At 32.2% G+C, this 26485-nt stretch overlaps 1 protein-coding gene across 2 annotated transcripts in view; it reads left to right on the top strand.

The window, feature by feature from the left end:
- The window catches only part of LOC106105996 (complexin), a 127112-nt gene that overhangs the window by 19028 nt on the left and 81599 nt on the right, over positions 1-26485 (top strand). Inside the window, exon 1 of one of the 2 annotated variants that reach the window (XM_013286515.1) lies at positions 17263-17372. The exons of the other annotated variant lie outside the window; for it this stretch is intronic. The gene's annotated coding sequence lies outside the window, so the exon portion shown is untranslated. Of the gene's footprint in view, positions 1-17262; positions 17373-26485 lie in introns of those variants that run through there. 2 annotated transcript variants of the gene reach the window in all.

The following is a 26485-nucleotide window of genomic DNA, read 5'->3' as shown; positions in this document are numbered from 1 at the left end:
CTGTATGTAAGACAGAGACGGAGATATTTGAAAAGGTTCTTTTGTCGATTGCCTTTTGTTTTACTTTCTATTCGCGACTTCGAGGAATAATATACGACATTTATTTCAAATCTATTTCTGGGAAATGTTATTTGATTTTTACATAACAATTAATTAAATAAATAAAAAGATTTTTATTGTTGTCACAAAAAGTGAGAAAACAGTTTCTTATGAGCTAAGTAAAATTAACTTATTATTATAATGGTGAAAGGCGTACGGTGTTCGGTTCAAGTGGGAAGCGAATTTGAATCTAGTTATACGTTTCTTTTTGTAATATACCTCAAGGCCAATTACTCGATCGATTACGACCACCACTTATGGCATGGTTGTTGGCTTGAATTATAAAACCCTTGTACGATATTGGAATTGAAAATTAATGTAATAATGAGATAATGTGGATATTTAAACAGTCAGTTTTAAATATAATCAAAGTAAATTAATGAATTTTGAAGGATAATGTCGAAATGTTATGAAGGCGACCTTTATTTAATGTTCAATTCTGAGTGGCATTTTATGATCAAACGTTGTCAATATTTGCAATCTTCGCATAGTCTCGGGTTCGGTCTCGAGTCTCCGGTCCCGAGTCCCGGTCTCACAGCGCCTTATTGTCTCTAAGCCGATAAGGCAATTGTGTCGCAGAAGTTATTTGTTTCTCTGTCTGAGATTTTCAATAGACTCTTTGTTAGAAACATCATCTGATTTTACAAAGGCTTTTAATTCTGACACAAAAGGGTGTTTCATTTTTGTATTGACACATTTTTATATGTTTCTGTTATTTAGCGTTTGAGTTAGTGAAGAGGAAAATGTCTAAGAAAATGATTTTGTTTCCGACAGCTGTCTTTTTTATGAAACTCCTTTTAAAAAATAGAGATAAAAATACATTTTACATGTTTCGGTAATCTTACTAAAATTTCATATTTGTTTGTTTCAAAGTATAGATTAAGTTTGTACGTTGTACATTGCACTATAACTATGGGGTCAACACGCTTAACAGTAATTAAAGCGCGTAATGCAACGCTGCGTGTTAATTACAACGCTTTGTTGGGTTCACCGGTCATTCGTTTAATTGACGTGTGCTTGTTAGAGCATAATAAATGCCTGCTTTTAATAAATACTTAATACATTCCTTACAACAGTTGAAAAAACTACCTAAGTTTAGTGTTTCTACCTATAAACAATATTAAATAATTTACCAAGAAGGTTTATAATCTTCATTAGGACCTTTTGCTATGATTTATTGAAAAGTACGACTAATATTAAAATAGAATTTACAAAAAACGATTAATAGTTTTATAAGTTTATTTTCTTTTGAACGATGACGAAGTTTCGGCTTTTTGATATTAATTAAGTTGCGATTACGAACTCGCTAATTAACGTCGCTTAATTAACTTTGTTGTATGTTTAAAATATTAGTTACTAAAAATAGCACGAAAAAAATATTAGACTTTTTAAATGACGAATTATTTTATCAAGGAAATAGCTGCTGCTGAGTTACAATTGTACAAATACTTCAAGACTCCACTCTTAAGTTATTTCAAACTACCTGTTCCCGTTCGGCTTCAACCGCATGAAATCATGAACATTTTATTTTATTGTTTACATTTGTGAAATTATCAATAGCAAATGTCAAAATGATATGACATTGCAAACCTTGGCAATCTTGCTTCCTTGATGTTGGCAGCAACTTCTGGTCTCTTCCTTACATTAGGGTTTTTATCCAAAATATTTACCCCCTTAGTTTAATGGCGTGAAAATATATAGCCTAAAGCGTCACGTAAGTGTAGGGCTTTTCATTAAAAAAAGGACTATTCAAAAATATGCTGTAATTGCTGACATCTTAGGCAACAACGAAATGTGTGTTTACGCTTTTTTATAATAGTATATATAAGATGTTAAGTTTATTAAATAATATACATTAAAGTATAAAAACCACTTACTAAAATGAATATTATTTAAGATATTTTTAATTAAAAATTGTCAAAGTGAGTTTGATATAAAAAGCTCCGTCAGTGTGACGTCAGCAAAGGTCTTTCAGAATATTAAAATCATCCACAAAATACAAAGCTTACAGATTACATTTCCTTTTATTTCTCTCGCAATTGTAATTTTATTCAAGCTCGAGTTCGCATTATCTGAAGATATTAAATGTGATTAATATAGGTATTTTCTGATTGAATGAATTCATACAGAACACAATGGTCGACAAACTAGACATTCATAACACTGACAGGTTAATTCGCTAAGCTTTAAGATTTTAATGTTCTAATTGATTTTCTAATAATTCCACCTTCATTATATTATCTCCATTCACTTAAGGAAATATTACATTAATACGAGAAGCAAAATCTTTCTGTTTTACCTCTCATGTATCTTTGAGGCTTATAAATGTGAAATTTGACTTACAGATATTGTAGAAAAGAAGCTTGTAAAGCTAATTTTAGGATTTATGAATAAGATAAAAGAATAGAATAAAAAGTGCCTACTTTTAAACTTTTAATTAAGCACTTTCTGTAACTTAAATTGACTACTTTCGACATCTCGTTTTAGTCGAATGTTATTTTAGAAAATCATTTTCACTTTAAATAAAATAATTTAACAACTACGTAGTTACAAGGTGAAGATAACTTTGTTAAACTATTATTTGAGTAACAAAGGTTGGGCGGTTTCGAGGGAATTCTATACATTTCAAAGTCCGCACGCGAAACCATTTGCAGAGAAATGCGGCTCCGGCTCGAAGGACCAAATAGATACTGTTCTACTGTTCGTTGTACTGCCTTTGTGATGGACTACGGTTTAATATCACGTACACCTTGTTATTCTACAAACTGAGAATGCTTTGTAGTTTGGTTATTGAATTTAATATAATAAATTATTCTACAGCAGTCCTGTCAGTAAAACTAATTTTAATAATTCAGTAACTTTAGTAAATTGTTTTCATTATTATGCAGAACGATTCGGTTCGCTTTGTTTTATGTCTTTGGAAGAACGTATGTAAAAGGACACTTGTTTAAGAAAAAAAATAATCAATCAATTGTTTAAAATTAAAATCTTAGTTGTAAAAACTTGTGCAGAGTTAGAGCACACGCACACGTTTGATTAGTAATACTAATATCGAACAACTGTTTAGTCTTGCTTTGATTCCTACTTGATTTTTATTTGTGAAAAACAGTTGAATTGGCTGCGAAACAATCGACAATCGCACAACAGCTGTGCGTTTGTTTAGTCAAAGTGCGCCAGCTCTTAGAAACAAAACACTGTCAGAAGGGACAGTGGCAACGCTAATTGCACAATTTGTTATAGAGGCGGCTCGTATTCAATACGTATAATTTCCGCCACTGGCCGGCGGCGGCGCTGGTGCGCTGCAAACTGCAATTTGCTCGCCTCAACAATAACTCACTACGAATATTTTCCACATTTATTCCGAGCACTATCGAATATTTTTAACTGTCAATTTCGAAGCAGAAAATATACGAAGTTTCTTTTAAAATAAACATGTATAGAGATATTAACTCTAAATAAACCTTAACGAAAACAAAATAACTAATGTTATTTAGCTATTTTAGTTGTTACTGTGTGAAAACATAGCTCATGTGTTCTTCCACATTATGTTTTATATTGGTACCTTTTATCAAGATCTGTTAAGCAATTTTGAGATAAGCAATAACAAATATCTATCCATCCATCCAATTTCGCATTTATATAATAAGAGGATTAGAAATGCGATAGCGAGAAGTGAAATTATTAATAAAATAAAGTATTGTGTTATAATTAAAATGTTTACAATATTCCTTACAAAAGTTTTTTACATTCAGACGCGATCAGAACCTTTTGTGTCCCTTATTGAGAGAAATGAAACACACGACACTTCTAAACAAATAACATCGCCTCGGAAAACCCTTTTCATTTTGAGAAAGGCTTAATATTACAGTTTTATTTCTTATATTGTATTTTATATCAAGACAAAAATATTTCTTTGTCCAGCTTTCGTTACTAGGATCTTTTTTATAGACGTATTTTTGTATAGTATTTAATCAGGTAGTATCAAAAGAAATTAAAAGTAGACTTGCAAAATAATAGACATATAGGATAGTTTAACAAAAGAAAAGCGATTATCGCGGATAACGGTTACGCTATAGACAAAATCTGTATTAGATCTGTGCAGCGCCCCTACCGGCCGTAATTTGTACTAACAAATCTCATTCAAATCTTGTTAATGACGTTACAAAAATGTTCTAGCAACTAAAACTGATTTTCCGTGAATTTTAAAACCTTTAACATTTAAATTTCTTTAAGAAATTGACTTTGTAAATGTTTAACTTTTTAAAATTGTAATTCGCGGCGTGTCTATAAATCTTGTCATAAATATGCAGTCAGGTGTTGTGCCGTGCAGCGCCATCTGTTGTAATATTCATGAAGCAACACTATTTGAGACATCGCTTTCTATTTTATTTTGTTTACACGTATCTTATTAACTTTTGTATCGACTTGTACTAAAAGTCAATTTTGTTTTTGAATAATCAAGTCGTGATGGTATTGGAATTTTAAACTATTAATTTAAATTTATTATTCATGTTTCTTTTTCATTCTTGAAGAAAAGACATTTATTTTTTTTACTCGTCTGACAAATTGAATGCAAAGTATAAGAAAGGCTTACAGTTCTAGGAAAACGGTAAATTAATTTTGATGTAGGTTATTCTGAATTCTTAGTAATAGAATGCGTTGATTTTATCTTTTCCCCTCGTTCTGTAGAATTGAAAAATCCAAGTCGTAAAATGTTATTGTACGTGATTGTCAGAAGTTTTCTTGTTAGTTCGTATTGGGAAATGAAACAGAAAGAAAATAAAGTTTTTGTATAAATAACTTCGTAGCTCGAAGGATTTGTTGTTTTCGATTCTCAGTTTTCAGTGCTTTTAAAATCTGAATAAAGTATCAGAAAACTGTATAACTTATATATGAAAAATTAATGTACAGTCGAGGACATTTATTTCCTACCCATACGTCATATGACGTTAACAATGCAACTGCGTGGAAAATACATCAACATATTGTTGGATAACTCTTATGATACGACATTCGACAGCGGGAATTTAATTCTTTGAGTGTATGCTTGACATTTGATATCGCCGGAGCGGTGACCGCACATTTTCGAATGTCGGATGAATTTCAGCGCAATTATGTGGACGTCGGCCGCATCCCCTCCCACCCGCACACCCTCGGGACAAATCGGAGCCATCGGAGTGATAGCTGTCCATCTAAAGCATGACGGGATTTTACAAAATTCTATCTAGATCAATTTACCGAATTCGTACAAGTTTTTGTGTAAATTGATTTTATTAAAGGAACTCTTGGGGATGTTTATTTTTTACTGTCTGTTACCAATGTATGTTTAAATGCTATGGAGTTTTTACCACATTGTCTTTATTTTAATTTTCGTTAAAGTTTTTTTTTTAAAATATGGATTGAAAATTCTCCTATGCCATTTTTGTATCTTACTTAGAAACAAAACAATATAATATCCATATGTAAAATAACCTTGCGCCAAGTGAAGGGCACGCGAAGATTAGAACTCCTGACAATATGAAACGAGACCTCAAAGAATATGTGAATAAATATGCAATCACATTTAAATATACTCACTTTTATATTTAAAGAAAATTCTCTTTTTATTTTAACTTATTTGACACGTCTCTGTGTTCTTGCTTATTTGATCTGGTACGTTTCTCAGTCAATTCCAATAGATGGCGCTGTTATTAATTAATAATTACCCTTTTATATTAGTATAATTTAAATTATTATTCATAATAGTCTTGGAAACCGTGATTGAAGGCGTAGAAGAAGATACCTTTAATAAACTACAAATGTTATCATCCATACAAATATATATATATTTTCCATGTTTTGAATTCAAAATAAATTTCTAACACAGCTAACACAGTTCTAACCTATAATTTAAAGTGATGAAGTATACATATAATAATTCAAAAAACTAGACGTATATGTGTGCTGTACGTATAAAAACATGAATATAACTATTAGGTACAATTTAGTAATTACAACAAACATTTAAAATGTAATATTGCATATCGCATCTAGTAATACTTTACACATGTACTTACCTGTTTGTATTCAATAGTTTATTTTTTTTTTTTACTACCTACATTTTGTTATATTTTTGTGTACGCTTGCCTTATATATAATAATATAAATGTTAGATAAATAAGTTCCTTAAGTAAGTGAATTTTGTAATTCTTATTAAGGAAATAAATATATTCTTAAACCTTAACCTTAAACCTTATATTATTTCTTTCAGTATAAAAATAAAGCAAATGCAATATCTTAATGTAAATCCGATTACCTTGATGACATTCTCGCGAACAACATCAATTTAAATACATCTATTATTTTTAAATAGGCTGAATCCTTTTGACTAGAATATAACAATAAAACCCCTTGGTATACGTACTGATGTAGTTAATATTAAAATATAACAATATTTGATTAAAATAAACTGTATAGTACTGAAATAATAAACACTGCTGAGTAAATACGTCGAGTGTTCGATAGTAACAGATTGGTGACTTGTTATATTAATTCTGCAGCTGAGTCCTCCCCCTGCCCGCGGGGGAGGGGAGCTTTGGGGGGACAGGGAGGGGGACGTAGTGCAACTCTGTGAAATATTACGTGTCTTGTTCAGATGATTGAACGAGGGTAAATAAATACGGACGTGCATTTTGTAACGAATCTGATCGTGCTAAATAAAAGAACGATTTACTGTAATATTTTTAGAACAAAATATTTGCAACTAGCATTCGTCCGCGACTCCGTCTGCGTGAGATTAAAAAAACAAAGGTGAGTAGCCTATATGTTCTTTCAGGCTATCCTCTACATCTATACCAAATTGCATCGAAATCGGTGTAGCCGTTTAGGCTACAAACTCTAAAAAACATCCATCCATCCATCTAAACATTCGCATTTATAACATTAGTAAGATAACAAATGAAAGCGTAATACCCGGTTATCGACAATCCTTATAACGGTCAAACTTTAAGGCATTTTTTATGTTGTCTTTAAATAATTATAAATTGGTATTAGTGATGTTCACATCTAAGAGAAACTTTTTACGTTAAAGATCTCCCTTAGTTGCCAACTCTGAGTGCGACAGTAAGTTGTTAAATTGAAGTAAAATATAATGATATAGTAGATATGATAGAGTTACATATGAAATGATCTACAATAAAGTAGTAACGCGCGGCAGCAGTAGACCAGGCAATAAATAGTGTCGGGTCCGCCGGGACCACAGATATAACTTACCATAAACCGTCAGACGTGACACGACTGCGCAATAAATTTACTTGTTAAAATGTTTTATTGTGCTTTTTACAACTCACTTTAAACAATTCAAGAGCTCACGGGGAAATTTATGTAATCATTTTTTATCTGCATTTTATCATACTGGGAGTAAAAATGATGTACTTCATAGTAAACTCATCAATACCAATAAAATTAAGCGTAAACAATCACAACATGTTTTTGAATAATACTTATTTTATTAAAAAGCCCTACACTATAGGCTAAATATTTTCACGCTATTAAACTTAGGGTATAAATAAATTGGATAAAAGCCCTAATGTGGGGAAAGGATCATAAACTACAAGCTGACAACATCAAGGGAGCAAGGTTGCTGGTAACGGTAATTGTTATCCAATGATAATAACGACCTTCGTTGTCATTTGTGCATTTGAATTTTGTAGACAATAAAATAACGTTTTTATAATTACATGCGGATGAAGGCTCGTTTTAAAATACAAGGTTTTATGCCAGATGCACATGACTAGTATGGTATGGCTGGCATATACTAACACCAGGCATACAGTTGGCATGACAAATGATAGATTATTCTGTAAGACAGAAATATAGGCGGTGTTCAAATTTTAGACCATTATTGTTGTTTCTAACAAAAGATATTTCGAGCAGCCTCGTGTCCGGAAATTGATCGTTTATTCAAATATGTGCAGAGATAGGATTTCTCATATCCGCACTCCGCTTGCTTTGAAAGTTGCTGAAAAACGATATGTTATGTAGGAGAATTCATCCTGAAAATAGACATAAAACTTTTTAAACAATTTTTTCAGTCTGAAATATAGAATGTAAATTCTAAACAGTTTTTTATGTAAACCATGTTTCCTAGTGTTCAAAATACTACTATGAATCTATTTAAATAAAAATATTATATGTCAATCCTTCGCGGGCTTTCCTAAAAAAAGCACTCAAAGTTTGCGTTTCACGTATTAGTGCATTAATAAATTGGCGCGTTATGATATTTTAACATAGCGCTATTTTAGCTTTAGAATAGGGCTTCAAAGCCTATTTTAGAGTTATTCCATTGGTTTATCTGCGAGCCTCTTTTTATCACTCTTTGTGCTTTTGACAGTTTTGCGTTGTTTCTTATCTTAATTGTCTAAAGTCTTGCTTTTATAAACTTTTACAGGACATAAAATGTAAAAACGATTCTCTCAGCCAGTTTTTATGTTGTTCTTCTCTGTTTTTTTTAAAGGAAATGACGGTTTCGTATTAATGTGAAAGGTAAAACATGCCAGTTGAAAAAAATTGTTTTAAAGATTTTAAATATGTGTTTAATGTTATGGTTTTATACAAGCATATTCAAGACATGAAATCAAGTAAAATAAAATAAATGTTTTATTCGTTATATTTTGTTATTTATTTATTTAAATCTTCTTTGACAAAAAATAACTTCTATAATAATGACTGTGCCGAATACAGCAAAATACGAGTAGAAAGAAGTGAAAATGTAAAATATATAAGACTACATAAATGCTAACTGTATATTCGTAGATAATACAATATATTTCTTATTTGTACAATTTAATACCATAAAACGCAATTAAATCTAGAAATACGTTTTATGTGTGTAAAGTTAATGTCGAGATAGATTTTTTCTTAAAAAATGACATGTAAACTGTAAGGTCAAGAACAGTGCCGAATCTTTCTAATTCCAATTATTTGATCAGTCTTTTTATTCTCTGGAATAGGCTTCGGGCTCCCTTTTGGAAACCATGTATAAATGAGTACTCTTAATTGTCAAAAGTAATTATAATTTACTATTTATTCTACTGTTGCCAGTAAACATAATTGCTTAAGTATTCATTCTGCTACAGTTAAAACCCTCCACATTGCCGACTTCATTCCGCGTTACAAAAACATTACACAAACTCAAACAGCTCGAAGTGGAGTGCTTTCCGTGTTTGAAAGTAACATTTACCTACTTTTGAATAAGGTATAATTTTGAATAGCCTATTTTGCAGTAAATTAAAATTTACTCATTGTAATTTTATGATCAAACTTTAAATTTATTAAAGAACTTTTTCGATAAAGTACATGAGTAAAATCTGATATCGACATAACAAATATGTTTACTTCGATGAGAAACACGAGTTTGACTGTCGTACAGAGTTATTAAGAGTCACCGTTAGTCCTTGTTAAAGGAATTTAATAGTTTTTAAATAAATAAAAAAATAATATAAACCTCTTTATTGCCATCATATACTTACAGTGAATGTATTTAAAAAATATGATAACAATGGGCTGCACGCACAGCGTGTACCATATGGCCAATGCCACGCGGAGCTGATTTTCAGCCTTTCCCTGTGGGTCGCGTTGCGCCTCTTCAGAGGTGCCCAACACTTGGTATGCAACCATAATGTTTTTGCATAACAATGAGTTTAATATGACTATATGTTGTATATCAATATACGTATTTGTAATGTACTTCTAACATTATTTATATAACTAATCCTCGAAAATCATAACCTTATCAACATACTTCTAGACGCAAAGTAAATGTCGTCATAAGCTTTGAGAATACATCAGTGTAATCCCACCTTAATGCGAGTATACCTTAATCCTACTCAGTTCAATCCACGTCATATCTTTATTCAGAAAAACATCTCGTGTTTATGCTAATAAATATTCTTCACAAAGCTTATTTTTACATAAATGTCTTAAATAAAGTTTTGTATTACAATATAGATAAAAAACTTGAATTTAAAATATATTTCTATCCGAATTCTTCCATTTCATAACACTCTATTGAGTCCATTTAGAACTCGCACACCTTTGACTAAACTGTCGCACAACTGTCTAATTCCCATGAGCATCTTTGAAGGTGCGCAAACTATTCAATTTTTAGTGCAAGTAAACAGTTGAATTGGCAGCGAAACAATCGACAATCGCACAACAGTTTTGCGATAGTTTTAGAAGAGAGGTCTTAATTGGACCAATTAGAAGTATTGGTGCTTGCATATTAATAAAAGTAAAAACCTTACTGAGATGAATTATTAGAAAGGAAAAGCTTGAAATAGCACATTCGCAATCTGAGCGAATAAATAATACAAATGTCTCAGCTTTGTAGAAAACAGATTCGATAAAGAAACGCGGGCCGACGCAGTTTTTAATTATGCAAATCTTTGCCGCTCTACTTTTTGTGCCGACCCCGAGTTAGGCATTCCTTGCGCCTACATATTTGAACAAGGGTGAGTTTTATGATAATACTGTTTTCGAAACAATGTTCCGATGCTATTCACAAGATTTGTTTAGTAAAAAACGCAATATTTACATTCTTTAACAACTTATTTAGATATGTTTCTAATGCATTGAATTTTATAATTATTCCATCATTTACAACATAAACTAATATTTTGTAAAACTAAAACGATTACTAAATCTCTTTAGTCATAATCACGCTTTGATTTGGCTGTGAAACAATCGAAATCACACAACAGTTGTGAAATAGTTTAGTCAAACGTGTGCGCCCGCACTTAATATTTTCATATGTCATATAACCTTAAATCGTTTTTAATGTAGGTTCTAATGTCAATTACGTTTTATGTAAATATATGTTTCTCTATGGATCTTTCATAAATAGGATAGGACGGGAGTTGACAACTCAAATGTTGTACATTAATTAGCATAAGTTACACAGGCGGTGTCAAAGCCGCAGTAAAGACTTGTATAAAAGTTGCCGCGGCAGGGACGAGACCTCTTCAACTTTAGAACCGCACTTTAAATAAGCCTGTAATTCTTTATAAACGTGCGGCGTGAATAATCCCACAAAATGTAATGGGTCACACGTAGCCGTAATACATCTTATGCTTCAGTAAACTGGAAGCGACAGCCATTTTTTAATTAATTTTATTTCAAATAACCTTTGTAAAGTAAACGATAAATTTAATACCTTGCTAATATAAAGTATAAATGGATGGATGTTTGTTAGAGTTTGTAGCCTAAACTGCTGAACGGATCTCGATGAAATTTGCCATAAATATATAGCATAGTCTGAGAAAACATCTAGGCTTTCTCTTTTATAATACCACGCGGGTGGAGGTGGGAAAGCTAGTTAGTAAAACCAAGTATTTCTCTACAATAAAAATGAAACAAATACAATATGGTACACCAGACGTATGTTACATTTACAACCTCATAGTTGTAACTTGAAATCGTTTTATTGCGGCCTCTAAGGTTTTATTTGTAGCGCTGTGTGCTGCAAACGGACGATTAAGTTCATGTATTATCTTATAAAAGCAAATGTTTCTTCAGCAAATGACACGGAGTTTATTTTGTGTAATGTATGTAACGGGACTAAAAGGTTTTATTTGCTGTAACGTTTGTGGGAACTGTAAAAGTATATACGTAAATAAAATATACTGTTTGTGAGAACATTCTTCGACATTTTTGTTCAGTGATGGTAATGAAACAAAAATAGTTATTTCTACTAAAGGAATTTAATGACATGTTAAATTAAGTTCTTACTATTTTCAGTATTAATTGGTAAAGTTTAAGTAGTCTTTAAACTTAAACTTTTAGTTCTATCAAGAGCATCTTGTTACTTAACACTTAGTTATAAACTTTACCCCATTCGTGAACTTGTTCGTTTCCTAACTTAATTTTAATGCACGAAAGTTGTTTTTGATATGTTAAGTTCCTTACATAGCACTACATTACGTAATTTAAAAGAAAAAACTTAAATCTTTAAGAATAAAATTAACCACTAGCGAAAATCAAAAACAAGTTTTAAAATTATCAGGCAAATTCCAAAATTTTGTATTAACCAAGTTTCGTAACATAATTTCTACCAAAACTTTGATTCCCCAGTACATTCTGGCAATAGCAAGTGGTAATCACTTGACAAGTTCAAAGTTAATTTAGGTGACACAGTTTCCGGTAGAGGGCAGTATAATTAGGCGCCTGCAACTGGCGCCTACCTCATTTCCTCTCTCGTAGCGGGAGCTACGCCGTAGCAGTTTCGATTGCTACGACCTCTAGTATTTACATAAATAAAGGTCCAACGTTTTACAATTAAGGTAGACACTTAACATTTGAAATTATACCTGGGTTTAGAGAAAAAAAATTAAGTTGATAATATTATATCTCCGAGAGTTTCTTAGTGACGTAACAAATTTTACAATAAACAAGACAGCGAATAAACTCTTATTAAAATAAAAAACTTCATAAAAACCGAAACAACTTAAATTGTGTCTAGAAATAAAACTCTGTCGTAGCAATTATGAAAAAAACGTGTACCAATTTTATATTCAGTGGGCGAGGCTCGTTTTCAAGTTATATTTACTTGTTACTTACTTTATTTTCAAAGTGACAATGACATTGACATGACAGAAAGTTGTAACTGAAATCGCTACACAAAATTAAATTAAAGAACACTGTTTTCGCCAAGACTTGGCAAGTCACTAGCTAACTTGTACATTTTAATGTTACAATTTACTTAGAACTTAAAGTAATTAAATATGTTTTTAATATTCTTAACACAATCCCATTTAAATAAATTGTTTAATCATTTTCAAAAATATACAAAGTATCTTTTGTATGTAGAAAATTGACCCACTTACATGCAAAGTCTATTAAAGTAACACAAATAAACAACATAACAATATTTTAACTTGCATTGTATGGATTTCCGCGTATTGTAGTTAACAATACACTAGGAAACAAAGGGGAGGTATTTTAGATGTTTCATAGAAGCGTATTCATTAAAGTTTCCAGGCGAGTTTGCAACACCAAACTATCTGTAACAGTAAATAGCCAATCTATTGTTGTACGGCGACTTTAGATCACACGTCACAAGGTTACACTCGTGCTTGTACCAGCTATAATTACAGTTAACTAAAATTCATTGTCGAATTGATACAGGTTAACTTACAGACTGAGGAATTAATCGCTTATTAAATTATTATATTTTTAACTATTGTAAAACACTAACTCACAACTTTTCTAAAAAACAAATGACTGCAGTAGTGTAATTACAGAAAAGAAAGTGTAAATTTACATTGTAAAAAATGTGTAATTTTTCAAGTACGACAATGTACACACCTACGTTATAATCACACATTACTCGTCTTTCTTTTTTAGTTAAGTTGTCCGCGCTTGCATACTGAATAAAGCGGACTTAACAATTTTCCTTGCATCTTCGGCAATTACAATTATTTGATCGAGTGTGTTCTAAAGTCACTACACATAAAGCTTGCATATAGCTTACGTAAAAACAATGTGTTAACTTGAATGAGGCAGTTACCCTAATGTTATATCCCTTACCTTCGCTTCGCTGTACCTCGTCCACTTAAAATAAGCGTTGCTTTTAATGTTTAAAAATGCAAATATCCCCGTATCGGCGTGTGCTCGTGGCGCGGAGTTTTTCAAGCTAAATGTGCAAAATCTCCGCTCGCCAGACCCCTAACGCAATTAATGTCGAAACTTGCTAATGCTACGCTCGTGTGCGAAATAAAATGTAAACTTTAGTGTTTTATTAATAAATTTAAATGAAGTTTCGATCGTATTCATCTATACTTCTTTTTCTATACTAATATTATAAAGAGGAAAAAAATTGTTTTTTTGTATTTATTAACCGCTTTTGTGTTGTTTTTGCATTATAATAAATAGTATATCTACATGTATTACTTGTTTACATTTGTTTACAAAACATCTAAGTTAGCTAAGTGATTTCTAAGATTACTTAGAACGTTGAAACATGTAGGACATACGAGATCAATATAAACAGAGTGGCGACGGCGACAGGCGACGGGCGGTCGGCGCCTTGCCTCCGACACGACGACCTCACTGCCCACTTCAATACACAACCTTGTCTTCACACGTCAGGGGTGCCATCTTTTCGGGTTTGACCCTAATTTGTAATAAATTGAAATATGGGGACTACGATAAGTAACTGGTCGTTTATTTTTTAAATAAAAAAAAACACTTTATTATTGCGTCTAATAGTTTAAGTTTACCTTTGTTGGTAGCCCTTAGTGTAACTAAAACTCTTCATATCCACACTAAAAATATCTATAGGAATTTACGTCAATGAACTTATTGTTTTAAGTAAGTTAAGTTTTAAAATCGTTATAGTTTTTTATTAACTTAATGAACTGATCTGTACATATCGATAGGAAAAATTAAAAAATGTGTGAACCTGCATGCTTAAGGCCTAGTCACCTCTGACTTAGGGTTTATTCCGAGTCCCCCATTAAGAATATATAGCGAGCTAATGTTTTTTAATTGGTTTGATAAATAAATTAAGTTTTGTATACATATTAAAATACATAACTCTAACCTCGATTAATATATTTTCAATACACACAAGCTTAATTACGCTTCGCCCTTTTTAATCTTCTTACGGGTCTGGAATTATCTGCAAACCTTTGCCTAATTTTGCCGCAATTTCCTAATTTATGACGCCACGGGACAGATAAGGCGGCGTGAAAAGGCTTTTGAGCTTCTTACGGCTTTTAAAAGATTTTTAAGAAGAATTAATTTGAAACGTTGCTCTTAGAACGCAAAATCAAAAGTTTCTTGTGATTATTTTATCTTGTATGTATTATAATTTGATTGTAATCTTGTCAAACTTATAAACATAATGCGAAAACACTGTTTTAAATAGTGTTTGATCTAAAGAACTGATTTTAAAAGCGGACGCACACCTTTGACAACCGTCGTGCGATTTTCGATTGTTTCGCAGTCCCTCCAACTGTTTAGTTGCTAAACTAAAAATCTAGTAGTGTGCTCACGTCCATGTTAACTCATAGGAATCAAAGCGAGACTAAACAGTTCTTTGATAGTTTAGTTTCCGACGTGCACACGCTCTTAAAATAACCAAACGACATCAACCACACTAAAAGCTGTTTAAAAATTGACAGAGTCGAATTCGGAATTACAATTTAAAAATTCTGACTACTAACAACATAAAAATGCAAAATTCTCGATGAAGGTTTGTCAAACATTTTAACGGAGCGTTCTGCGATACAAAATTTAAATGAATTATCGCCCCGAGAGCGGACCCTTCTCAGCGCGTCATGTCGCCGTGTCACAACTTATTTGCACCCTTTCCCTCTCAGATGTAAACTGACACTTCAATATACATACATTTGTACGCTATAGAGGAGAATTTACCAACAATATAACTACAGCAAGTTGCTTATGACTTTGTTCGTATATTTGCGTCGTAATTTTTAGTCCATGGCAGCTTCAAAATTGTTTCAGATTTTGTTCAAAGTTTCATAGCTAATTAGGGTCTGAATCAAAGTTAATCTTCTTTATTTAAATTTATCTAACTAATGTAAATTCGAAAATCTAGATTGATAGATGTTTGTTAGTGTATGCCACCTAGACGTCTGCATGGATGTCGATGAAATTTGGCATAGATGTAGAGTATAGGAAGGAAACAAAGTACTTTAAATTTAAAGTATAGTAAAAAAAAACAGAAGTAATTACTTCTGTCTTTTCACGCGGAAGGAGTCGTTGGCGAAATCTAATAAAATTAACTGTAAATTTTACAATGATAAAATCTATTAAGTTTAAAAACATTTTTGTTTTCCGTTACGTCAGTGTAGATTCCACACATACACAAACATAATGAGCGTGCGGCTGTGTGTAACGTGGAGCTGCGGTCGCCGGCGCTGGCGGTGTTAACTGGGTCATACGCTTCACTGGACCATCATACTCTAGTGTTTTATAACGGAAACTGAAAAAATATGTCTATTTAAGTTTCCATTAGAATAAAAAATATAACTAGAAATTCTTGGAAAGTTATAAAAATGATTATTATGTTTAAATCTATTAACAATGTTTTGTTTAGACTCTTCATTCAGAGATTCATTATTTACTACTAGGTTTCGCCCGCGATTCCGTTAGCATGGGATTTAAAAAACAGATGCAAGTAGTCTATGTGCTTTACCAGACTATCCTCTACATGTCTGCCAAATTTCATCAAGATCCGTTCAGAAGTTTAGTCTACAAACTCTAACAAACATCCATTCACCTAAACTTTCGAATTTATAATATTAGTAAGAGTACGATAGAATCTTAGTTGAGCATAGCCTCATTGTTGAGAATAGACCCTTCGTCGAGCATAGGCCTATTGTAGAACAAAGTTGTGTTGAATAATAAACAAAACAGACGACAGTTCTAAATTTTATTCGAAAAGCAATTTATTGTAAACGACATAGAAGGAGCGTGCAGCGTCGATTGTGAAAATAAAACTAATTCGCGAAACGATCTAGGAACGATTGCAATCGGGATTAGACAGTTCCATCCTCGAACGCCATTTTGTAAATCGATTCTTGGCAAATGGCGCGCGGGCCAATTGAATTCGGCAAACATTCGCTCCAATCACTAAAAGCTGTGTAAAATTTTTATTTCCAAATAAATAAAATATTCACTATGCTTTATATTGCTCTGAAATGTTTTTCAACGCTCAATACCTGTGCGATCACTTACATAAATCTATAGTTACTAATATTATAAAGAGGAAAGATTTGTGTTTTTTGTATTTATTGAGATAACTCAAAAACTACTGAACCGATTTCAAAACTTTTTTCACCAATAAAAAGCTACGTTATCAGTGAATAACATTGGCTATGTTTTTATTAATTTTTAATTTCACGCATATGAAGTCGCGAGCAACAGCTAGTATGTAATAATTTCATGGAACTGAAAAGTTACAAAGGTCTAGTAAAGAGTAAATTAAAGTCCCCTTTCGCTTTTCTAATAAGGAATGCATTTCTCGAAACAATTTTTCGGAAGGTCAATGTCACTTGTCTAGAAGTGACTACGATTTGTTTCTGTAGAGCGCTATCTCTCTCACACGCGGTTAAAATTTGACGTCACGTCACGTCAACGTCAGTTGAGCGTTGAGTCAGTGAGCGCGCGGCGTGCGCTAGAGGTATACGTTATATCAATTTTTTCGCGATTTCGATTAAATTTTGTGCTATTTATTGACTGTTTATGTGATTAAAATACATCTGTTTACGGTATGTTGCTTTAGTTTGAAGTTTAATTATGCAAATGTAATAGATTTTGCACTGTAATGTAATTTGACAGTACACAAAGTACACAACTAATTATGGCTCTACTTATCGAGTCATTCGACAAAAATACAATGTACTTATTTCTGTTACTTAACAGTGGCGTATATAATCATAAAATGACATTGGTTTCATGTGTTCTATTGATTTTATTTATAAACATAATATCGCTATAACGTTGGTAAATTTATTTATTCAATAAGATAAAATAAATAAACATGTCGATAAAATAAAGTTAAGAAGTAATGCGATTATAGTTATGAGAAAAAATTTCCAATCCGGAAAAAAATAATAAGAGAGATTCACTTTTTAAAATGAATAATTACCTAAATTGTTGCCAACATCAAGGAAGCAAGATTGCCATTGTTTGTCATGTCATGTCATTTTAACATTTGCAATTGATAATTTGACAAATGTGAACAATAAAATGATTTTTTATAATTTATGCGGATGAAGTCGCACGGGAACGGCTAGTATTTAATAATGACGAATAATAATGTTAACCGTAGTATTTCAATTGATGTGAACTTATTAAATAATACAGTAACACGGAATTCCAATTACATAACTGCGGTTATAAACATTATTTCGGTACGTGAACATTAAATTAATATTGTTTTCTATACTAATATAACGGTGAAATTTAATATTATACATGTATAATAACGATATTAAATTAATTCTCCGTGTGTTTCGTAAAGGATATTATTAGAGCGTCCTTGAGAGCAACTTTCTTACTCCATTTCTCTTTGACAGTGACCTTTATCGAAGATATATAACATTGTTTGTTACTATTTCGTGTTTTTATGGAACGTATTTCTACGTTGATGATCTCTGACAATACATTAATTAAAAATGAACAGTGTAATTAATAACAGAGAGTTTGAATCACCTGTACAAAACCTATTGTTTTCTCTTTTGTTTTTAAGAAGAATGAACGAGACGGCGATACAATTTTGCTACTGTAATCCAACTGATAAGGTCTTGACTAGATCTGTCATTATAGTTATACTTCATACTAACATTATAAATGTGTAAGTTTAGATGGATGGATGTTTGTTAGAGTAAATAGCCTAAACCGCTGAACAGATGTTACTGAAATTTGGAATAGATGTAGAACGCAATCTGGAAAAACACATAGACAAATCACTTTTGTTTTTTTGAATTCTACGCGAACGGAGTCTCGGGCAAAGGCTAGTGTTTTATAATTGAATTTTCTGTAAAACGTTTGTCTGTATAGGTTCTTTGACCATGTCTAGATAACAGTGAATTACTACTTGAAGTAGCAAATACGATCGCTGTGCTCTTCCAGTTTGATTATATCTGTGTACATGTTATCTAATATTGATATCGCAGTGAGTCATCGTGTAAATACTAGTTGTAAATCACAGCATCGACCGATTGATAGACAATCTATTAGTCCAGAGATTTATAGCACTAGTATCCTAATTAATTGAATACGGGCTATGTTTATGAGGTCACGGAATCAGATTCATGTAATAATTATATCCGATAATCTATCTAGACTAACAACAGTCATATATTTTACAATGGTTTAGTAAAACGGTGACTGGCAATGATATCTGCTGAAAATAAATAAAAAACGAATATGAGAAGAGTAACTTGTAATTTATTTTTAACTTTACTGAACTTTTAATTTTCTAATTTAAATTTAAAGATATACACTAGTGAAGATTTATTTCTATCCATTATATTTTTAGTTGGATGCAGAATTGAATTAAACGTATTTTATTTTACTGTAAAACACAGAACACTAGTTAAAGTATGTCTAGTAATTTTGGCAACAATTACATATCTTAAATCTACTAATAAATACATCCTGCAGAAAATTTTACCTAAAAATAATTCGAACAGAGGTCTCGAATAAAAACTCGGCCGCTCGAGTCAATCCTGTGGCAGTTCTGGCGCGCTGCCAACCACTGCGCCACGAGGACTATAATCGTAGTCTAGAGGCGTGGCGCTCATGAATTTTTATCTCAAAACTTAATAAGTAACTCTGAAGCCAACTTGAAGCATGTCCATTCTTTGAATTAAAAAATATGTCTTACTAATATTATAAATGCAAAACTTTAGATGAATATTGGTTAGAGTTTGTAATTTAAAGTGCTGAACGGATCTCGATGAAATTTGGCGTAGATGTAGATGCTACTAGCTTTTGTTTGTTTTAGACTATGAGGACGGAGGCGCGGGCGAAAGCTAGTATGGACATAATTTGAAAGAACGAACTAATTTCACAATGGCTGCAGTTTCTTTTACATTTAAAGAAATCCTTCAGTTGAAGAAGTTGTAAATGCACGGAAAATGACTAAGCCGTTTTTTTAAATAAATACTACAAAATAAAGTGTTTCTCAGTCGGAGAACATAAAATGTCGGCTGCATCTCGGTTTCAATTGCAGTAATATGAATTTAAAAGCTCATTTTACGATTTATGCCGCAACTTTGTTGTCGAGAGACTTTTATATAAAAATATAACGCATGTTTTGCCGTGATATTAAAAATCACTCTCATAGAACATAAACTAGTACACAGAGTCGATCAATTATTAACAAAGCCTATTAGCGTATATCATACTAATATTATAAATGTCGAAATTTAGACGAATGGATGAATGTTTCCTAGAGTTTGTAGCCTAAACGGCTAATGGATTTCGATGAAATTTAGTGTAGTTGTAGATGATAGTCTGGAAGAACACAAGCTACTCACTTTTTTAAATTCCACGCGGAAGGAGTCTCGTTTTTAATCTCAGTGTCAATCCGTAGATAAACAATAAGTAGGAGTTTAACTTAAAACGATAATTCCCTCGCATTTCATATGAATAACTCTCTCCTTTATAAAGTTTTGATATTCCAGACTGTTGAACTATGTTGTATAAATTTTAAAACTATTTCATATACTTACAAGTTACAAAGTAGAGGGTGGCATCGATCGTGTTACAGCTAGCTGGCAAGCCGCCAACCGCGCCACGCACACCACTTAACTGCAACTTTAACTTACATCAAATGTTACTTGAAGTCGATACACTTAAAAAATATTAACTTTAGTTGTTCCTGTATACATTATCGGTGATGGAAACATTGGAATGGTTTAACAAGTAAACAAAGAGCGTACACATAAAATTAAATTGTCGCCCAACTGTCTAATCTCGCTTTGATTCCATTACCTTATATGGAGGTGCGCACACTACTCGATTTTTAGTTATGCAACTAAACAGTTGGAATATCTGCAAACAATTGAAAATCGCACAATAGTTATGCCATTTTAGTGAAAGCTGTGCGCACGTTCTAAGGAGGTAAATATACATAAAGAAAAACAAAAATTAATTATATTTTTGTATGTTTTGTAAGACAAAATTCAGTCTTGATTTATCTAATTCCGTTATTAGAGGAGTCTGACAAGGTCTACGTAACCAGAGTAATACTAATAAAGGTCAGGTCATAAGCAAAAGGAATTACGTCTAGAGTCTTCATTCTTTCAAAATCCCGACAATCTTTGACTGGAGTGGCTTTTTCTATTGTTCTTTAGTTAAAGTAAGAATGGAAGCTTTTAATTGTTTTGAGCCTCAGCTGGGTCACAATTGAAACAATACTGACGGCTGACCCGCAAAACAAGGACCTCTATTACGCCTTAATTGCTAAGAGTTTAAAAACAAAAGAGTTTTTTATTTATTACAACCTGTATAAAGTAATACTTGTAAGGTTATCTTATCTTAAAATAGTAATCAAATTATTTGTAAATCTGTTCTTATCGGAGGACTTAATATTCCTGTCAATAATTTTGTAATCGACAAAGTGAAAGTATATAGATTTCTTCGGAATCCCTATCTTAAAGTACACGTTCAAATATAGATGATGTTACGAAAATGTCGCAATTGTCACGTAACATTCGAGATAGTCCCTCCTTTTCCAAATGCGTTGTATTTTGCTGTTATTTGATTTGATATCGTTGTTGATATCGCGGTGACTGTCGTATTTATGTCAAATTGATAACATACAATATGTTAGGAAACATTTAAGGTACGGTTTACCGCTACTATAGTTGTGGTTTGTTATAATTTTAATAATTAAACTAGTTTAGTTAGTCGTAGTAGATAATCAAGGCTTTGTTGTAACACAAGCTGGTAACTTAGAAAAGTTTTATCTAGCTTTCGCCCGCGACTCCATCCGCGTGAAATTAATAAACAAGAGTGACTAGCCTATGTGTTCTTCCAGACTATCCTCTACATCTATGCCAAATTTCATCGAGCCGTTTAGGTTACAAATTCTAACAAACATCCATCTAAACATTCGCATTTATATTAGTCTTACTAATAATAACATTAAGATTGTTACTTATACCAGAATTATAAGCCTATCTATCGATAACTACGTCATCATAATCAATGACAGTAACGCTAAAGAGATCTCAATCTACATCTCAAATCGTCAGCGGATTGCTTGGAGATCTGCCAACGCCTCGGCTACGGAGAGCGTCTAACTAAGCTGAGATAGACATCGGAACTACTGCCTCCAATTGTTTACTATCGAGCAAACTTTACTTCAAATCTAACAATGTATAACTTTCAATACGATTTATCTCTTTATCTATTAGTTTTAGTAGCAAAATTATTAAATAAACGAAATCATAATAGTAACCAAATATGTCGACAACATTAACTTAACTATTTATTGAAGAAATAAACCTCAAATTAAAGATATGCCAATGTTAAGTTAGACCTTTAGACTAAACTTAGTGCGGTAAACATTACTCCAGCATAGTAAATCAGTTGCGATCCTTAATATACTGAGATTCGAATTTCATAATGTGTATACACTCCAGTGAGTGATCCAGTAATTGGCATGAAGTCTTTTTGTGTACTAGTGCTGACAACAATTGTATAGGGACCACACGTTGCTTGTTTTAAGCAATTTTTGACAACAAAAGTTGACGCTAGCGATGTGAATAAACCAGGAATTAGTTAAGTTTCCCAACAGTAGTATTAGTGACACTAAACTTTACCGCAATAATTCATGAAGATTAGGTAAAAAATCAATTTAAGAAAGGCATTTACATTTATAGCTTGAAATGTATTTATTATCGAGTCAGTGGTGGTGATGAATTTTTAATGTGAACTCACGGCGCGGCGCCGACTATTCGAGAAAAACATTTGGCAAAAACATGTTTACAATTCCAAACATAATATATTTTATGACTATCATTTCACGTCTTCACTTCGTGCGATAAATCAGATATTTAAAGAATTATATAACCCAACCGTAATTTAAAAAAAAACAACGATTGACTAACTTCAATAGATGAATAAGGTCTAATAAATAAAAAAAAATAAGGCGAGTTGGATTTTAATTCGATACTTTTACGACTTTTTTTTAAATCTTACTTCTTACGTCCATTGTATACCCCATGAAATACCCCACTGATTTGATATACCCCATGAAACTCCGGGGATGCAGACGAATAGAATGACACCCTATTCGTCAAAATCTGATCAGTCATTTAGGCTGTAAGACGTTACAATCGAAAATAATAAATAAATAAAATAAAATTGAAAGCCTTTTTATTTTTTACAACCGAATTTACATACATAAAAATATACTTATACGCGTGAAACACATTACCTATGCCAGTCTCGAAATTAATTGTAACCTTTGTAAATACACGACATTGACTAAATAAATCTCATCCATGCTTTATAAGATGTAATAAAAATAAATTGTTCGAGTAATTTATGTTCATTATAACACGAGCTATTTCAACAAACAGAACATTCTAGACGTCTCATATGTCAAGACACTTAATTTCTATTAAGACAAATCTTTTACCTAGGAAATAAAATGTTAAGAATTTTTTTTGCTGATCGTATTACGTTTTTATGAATGCATAAGTCGTGTACTGTTAGCATAAAAACTAATGAGCGGTTCATTCCAGCTGTGGCGATATATTGTTCTTTTACGACTTTACATAGCTTATCGCTTGCCACTTTACATGAAAAATAAAACTAAAACACTATTAAAATAAAAACGGTAAACCTATAGCGATGTTAGAAATTCATAAAAATATCAACCAGAGAGATTCAAACAAAAATATCTATAGACCGGACATAGATACACAAAATATTAGCCTGTCAACTTAGTAAATCGTTATACGAGTCAACTTAGTTAATCGTTATACGAGAGTTTGTTTCGTATTATCCTGTCTATAATATATCCAACATTTGAATGTTAATCTTGAGGAACCAAACAAACAAGAACAAACATGTTCAATCTAATTAATTCCACGATAGAATACGGACACATTACAATAACCAGAGCATTTATGGCAAATGTTATTGGACGTGAGGATATTATTTGGCTGTTGTTAATGGCAGAGAGAACTAGCTCTGACGACGATCGACGCTGGAGGCTGTGCGGTTCAACCGACGGCCTCAGATAGGTTGGCTCTGCGCCAATGCTATTGATGTGAGCTTACTGAAACGTTAAGTGGCTGCCGAGTTTTTGCTGTGTCTAAAAGTGTCTATACTTTTTATGGTTTACTTTATTTTTAACTAGCTTTCGCCCGCGACTCCGTCCGGGTGGAATTTAAAAAAATACATACATCCGTGCGAAAGTTTATTGAAATCCGTACAGCAGTTTAGGATACAAACTCTAACATCCATCCAACCATCTAAACTTTCGCATTTATAATATTAGTAAGTAAGATGTTTCGAGAGTGTAGTTGATAGAGTAGGGGTCCTTATTATGCTATATTCTCCGCTGTATTAATTTCTGTTCTTTTGCCTTCTTATTTAGAATTCAAAATTAAAGTATAATAGAATTGTGAATACTTTTGACATCCGCGTGTTTTACAGGAATGTCGGCATTTACCGAAGGACTTAATAACCGCTTGTCGTGACTAATACAAAAATACATTTGTCCAAATTCACGAATGTAACAACGTTAAGTGATGAATGTGGTAACTTAATTGGCTTAATCGTTTCGTTGCGATGTATTATAATTTGCGGTGAGCTGTTTCACACGAGAACAGAGCTATTACGGTACTGCAGAACAGCAGTACTGAAATGGTTACTGCTCTGCATTACTGTCCGCGTGTGTAAAACATAAGGCTTTAACGTATTTGCGTGTGCCATTCTAAATGTCACGCGTAAATATTGTTTATATGTAAATGTTAAGCACCCCTTTCATACATTTAAAACCTTGAAATACATAAATAATGCTGCGAACTTAGGAAGTGTTTAAATAATGCTTTTTACATGAATGATGACGCAATAAGAGTTTGCGTTATGATAAATGAGAATGGAAGATGTTTTGACGCTCTTTTTTATGGAAAACGAATGATATTAATTTGTTGAAAAATGAAATGATACTTTAATGTAAACAATAATATTAAAATCGGTCACAATTATTTGAAAATGTTACTATTTATCTCAGTTAAGAGTTCAGTTTTTTTTTATATTATAAGATAGCAGTCAACTGGACTCGCCAAAATAGCGAAGCGAACGCTTTTTGTCTGAATTTATCAACAGAAGAATCACAGAAAGGGGATGTTTACCTTTTGAATGCATCTCTGATCATTTCCTAATAAAAAAAATAAAGGATTTCAAATTCATGCTAAAATAGTTGCAATTTACACTACAACTCTCAACTCTCCGAAGTTTGTTGTGCAAATTCTCGTTTGTAATGTCGAATACTAGTTGATGCTCGATTGTTTGAAATAGTAACGATCTAAGACCTATATAGTACATACCAATTGAATAAACTTAATTACTGACTAGGAAACCCTTCTTTTATTTTACTAGCTTTTGCCCACGACTCTGTCCGCTTGGAATAAGAAAACATAAGTAAAGAGTATATGTGTTCTACACTAGACTACATATATTCCAAATTTCATCCAGATTCGCTTAACAGTTTAGTAGTGAGTCTAACAAACAACCATCCAATTTTTCGCATTTATAATATTAGTAAGATTACCACTAATTAGTATTTATTTACTTAAATAAATAGATATTACTACCAATCTAGTACTACTGTTAATAGTGTTAAAAACAGGCATTTAATGAACATTTTATTTTAAAGAGAAAACAGACAAAAAGTAGTGTAATTTGAGTATTTCTTGACCTCATTCAGTCTGCGGCGAGTTTTCGCGTGACTTAAATCTCGCAAGAAGATTAAACCTTTGTTGTACAACAAAGATCTATTAGGACGTTTTCTTTGCAAAGTCTCAAATGAAAACTGCGGCTCGTTTCTTAATGAAGGACTTTTCTTTCTTTTGTACTGTTTATAAAAGTGTTAGTTTTGATAATTTGAAAACTTCTATCTGTGTCTTTTTTGTAAGTTATTTATAGTCAAAATAAGATCGCTTCTTTTAAATAAGTAACAACGATTTTTATGAAATTCCTTTATTTGTTTTTCTGCATTAAAGGTTCAAATTTTAAAATTATAGAAACAATCTCATACTTAAAGTTTTCAAACAAAATATTTCTTGAATCATAGAGACGATTAAAATGGAAACGTAAACACCATAATTCTAAGTAGAAGTTAAACAGATTTCGTGTTGACGAGTTAATTAGAGGGCTGCAAGTGGGTCAACGAATTCTCAGCCACTCCAACCCTGGCGGCTGCACGGGGCGACTCGGGGGCGACGCGACGCTGCCTAGGCTACCACACCACAAACAAACCCTTTCACTGGCAAATAGCCGGCTAAAAATAAAACGCCCTTTGCAATATAAACGGCCAGCGGTTGCCGCTATCACATATTGATCGATTTACTTAATTAAAAGAACATAAAAGGTTTAATTAATAAAATAAAAAGTAAAATAATTATATTTCCTATATCTTTATTTCTTATTCTCTATATAATACATTTTACAAGATTTAAAATAAAACAAAATATGTTATATAACAAAAAGAGCACCACCGGCTGCGGAATCTGATGACTCAAGCAAAAGTCAGGGCTACAGAGACAGGAACCTCCTCACTTTTTTAAAACTCCTCACGTTTCTAAAATAACCGCCTTTTGAATCGGGCCCTTAATCCAACTGTCCAGCG

This window comes from Papilio polytes, unplaced genomic scaffold (genome assembly GCF_000836215.1).
Source record: "Papilio polytes unplaced genomic scaffold, Ppol_1.0 DF822622.1, whole genome shotgun sequence".
NCBI classification, from domain to species: Eukaryota; Metazoa; Arthropoda; class Insecta; order Lepidoptera; family Papilionidae; genus Papilio; species Papilio polytes.
This window is presented reverse-complemented; position numbering and strand designations above follow the sequence as displayed.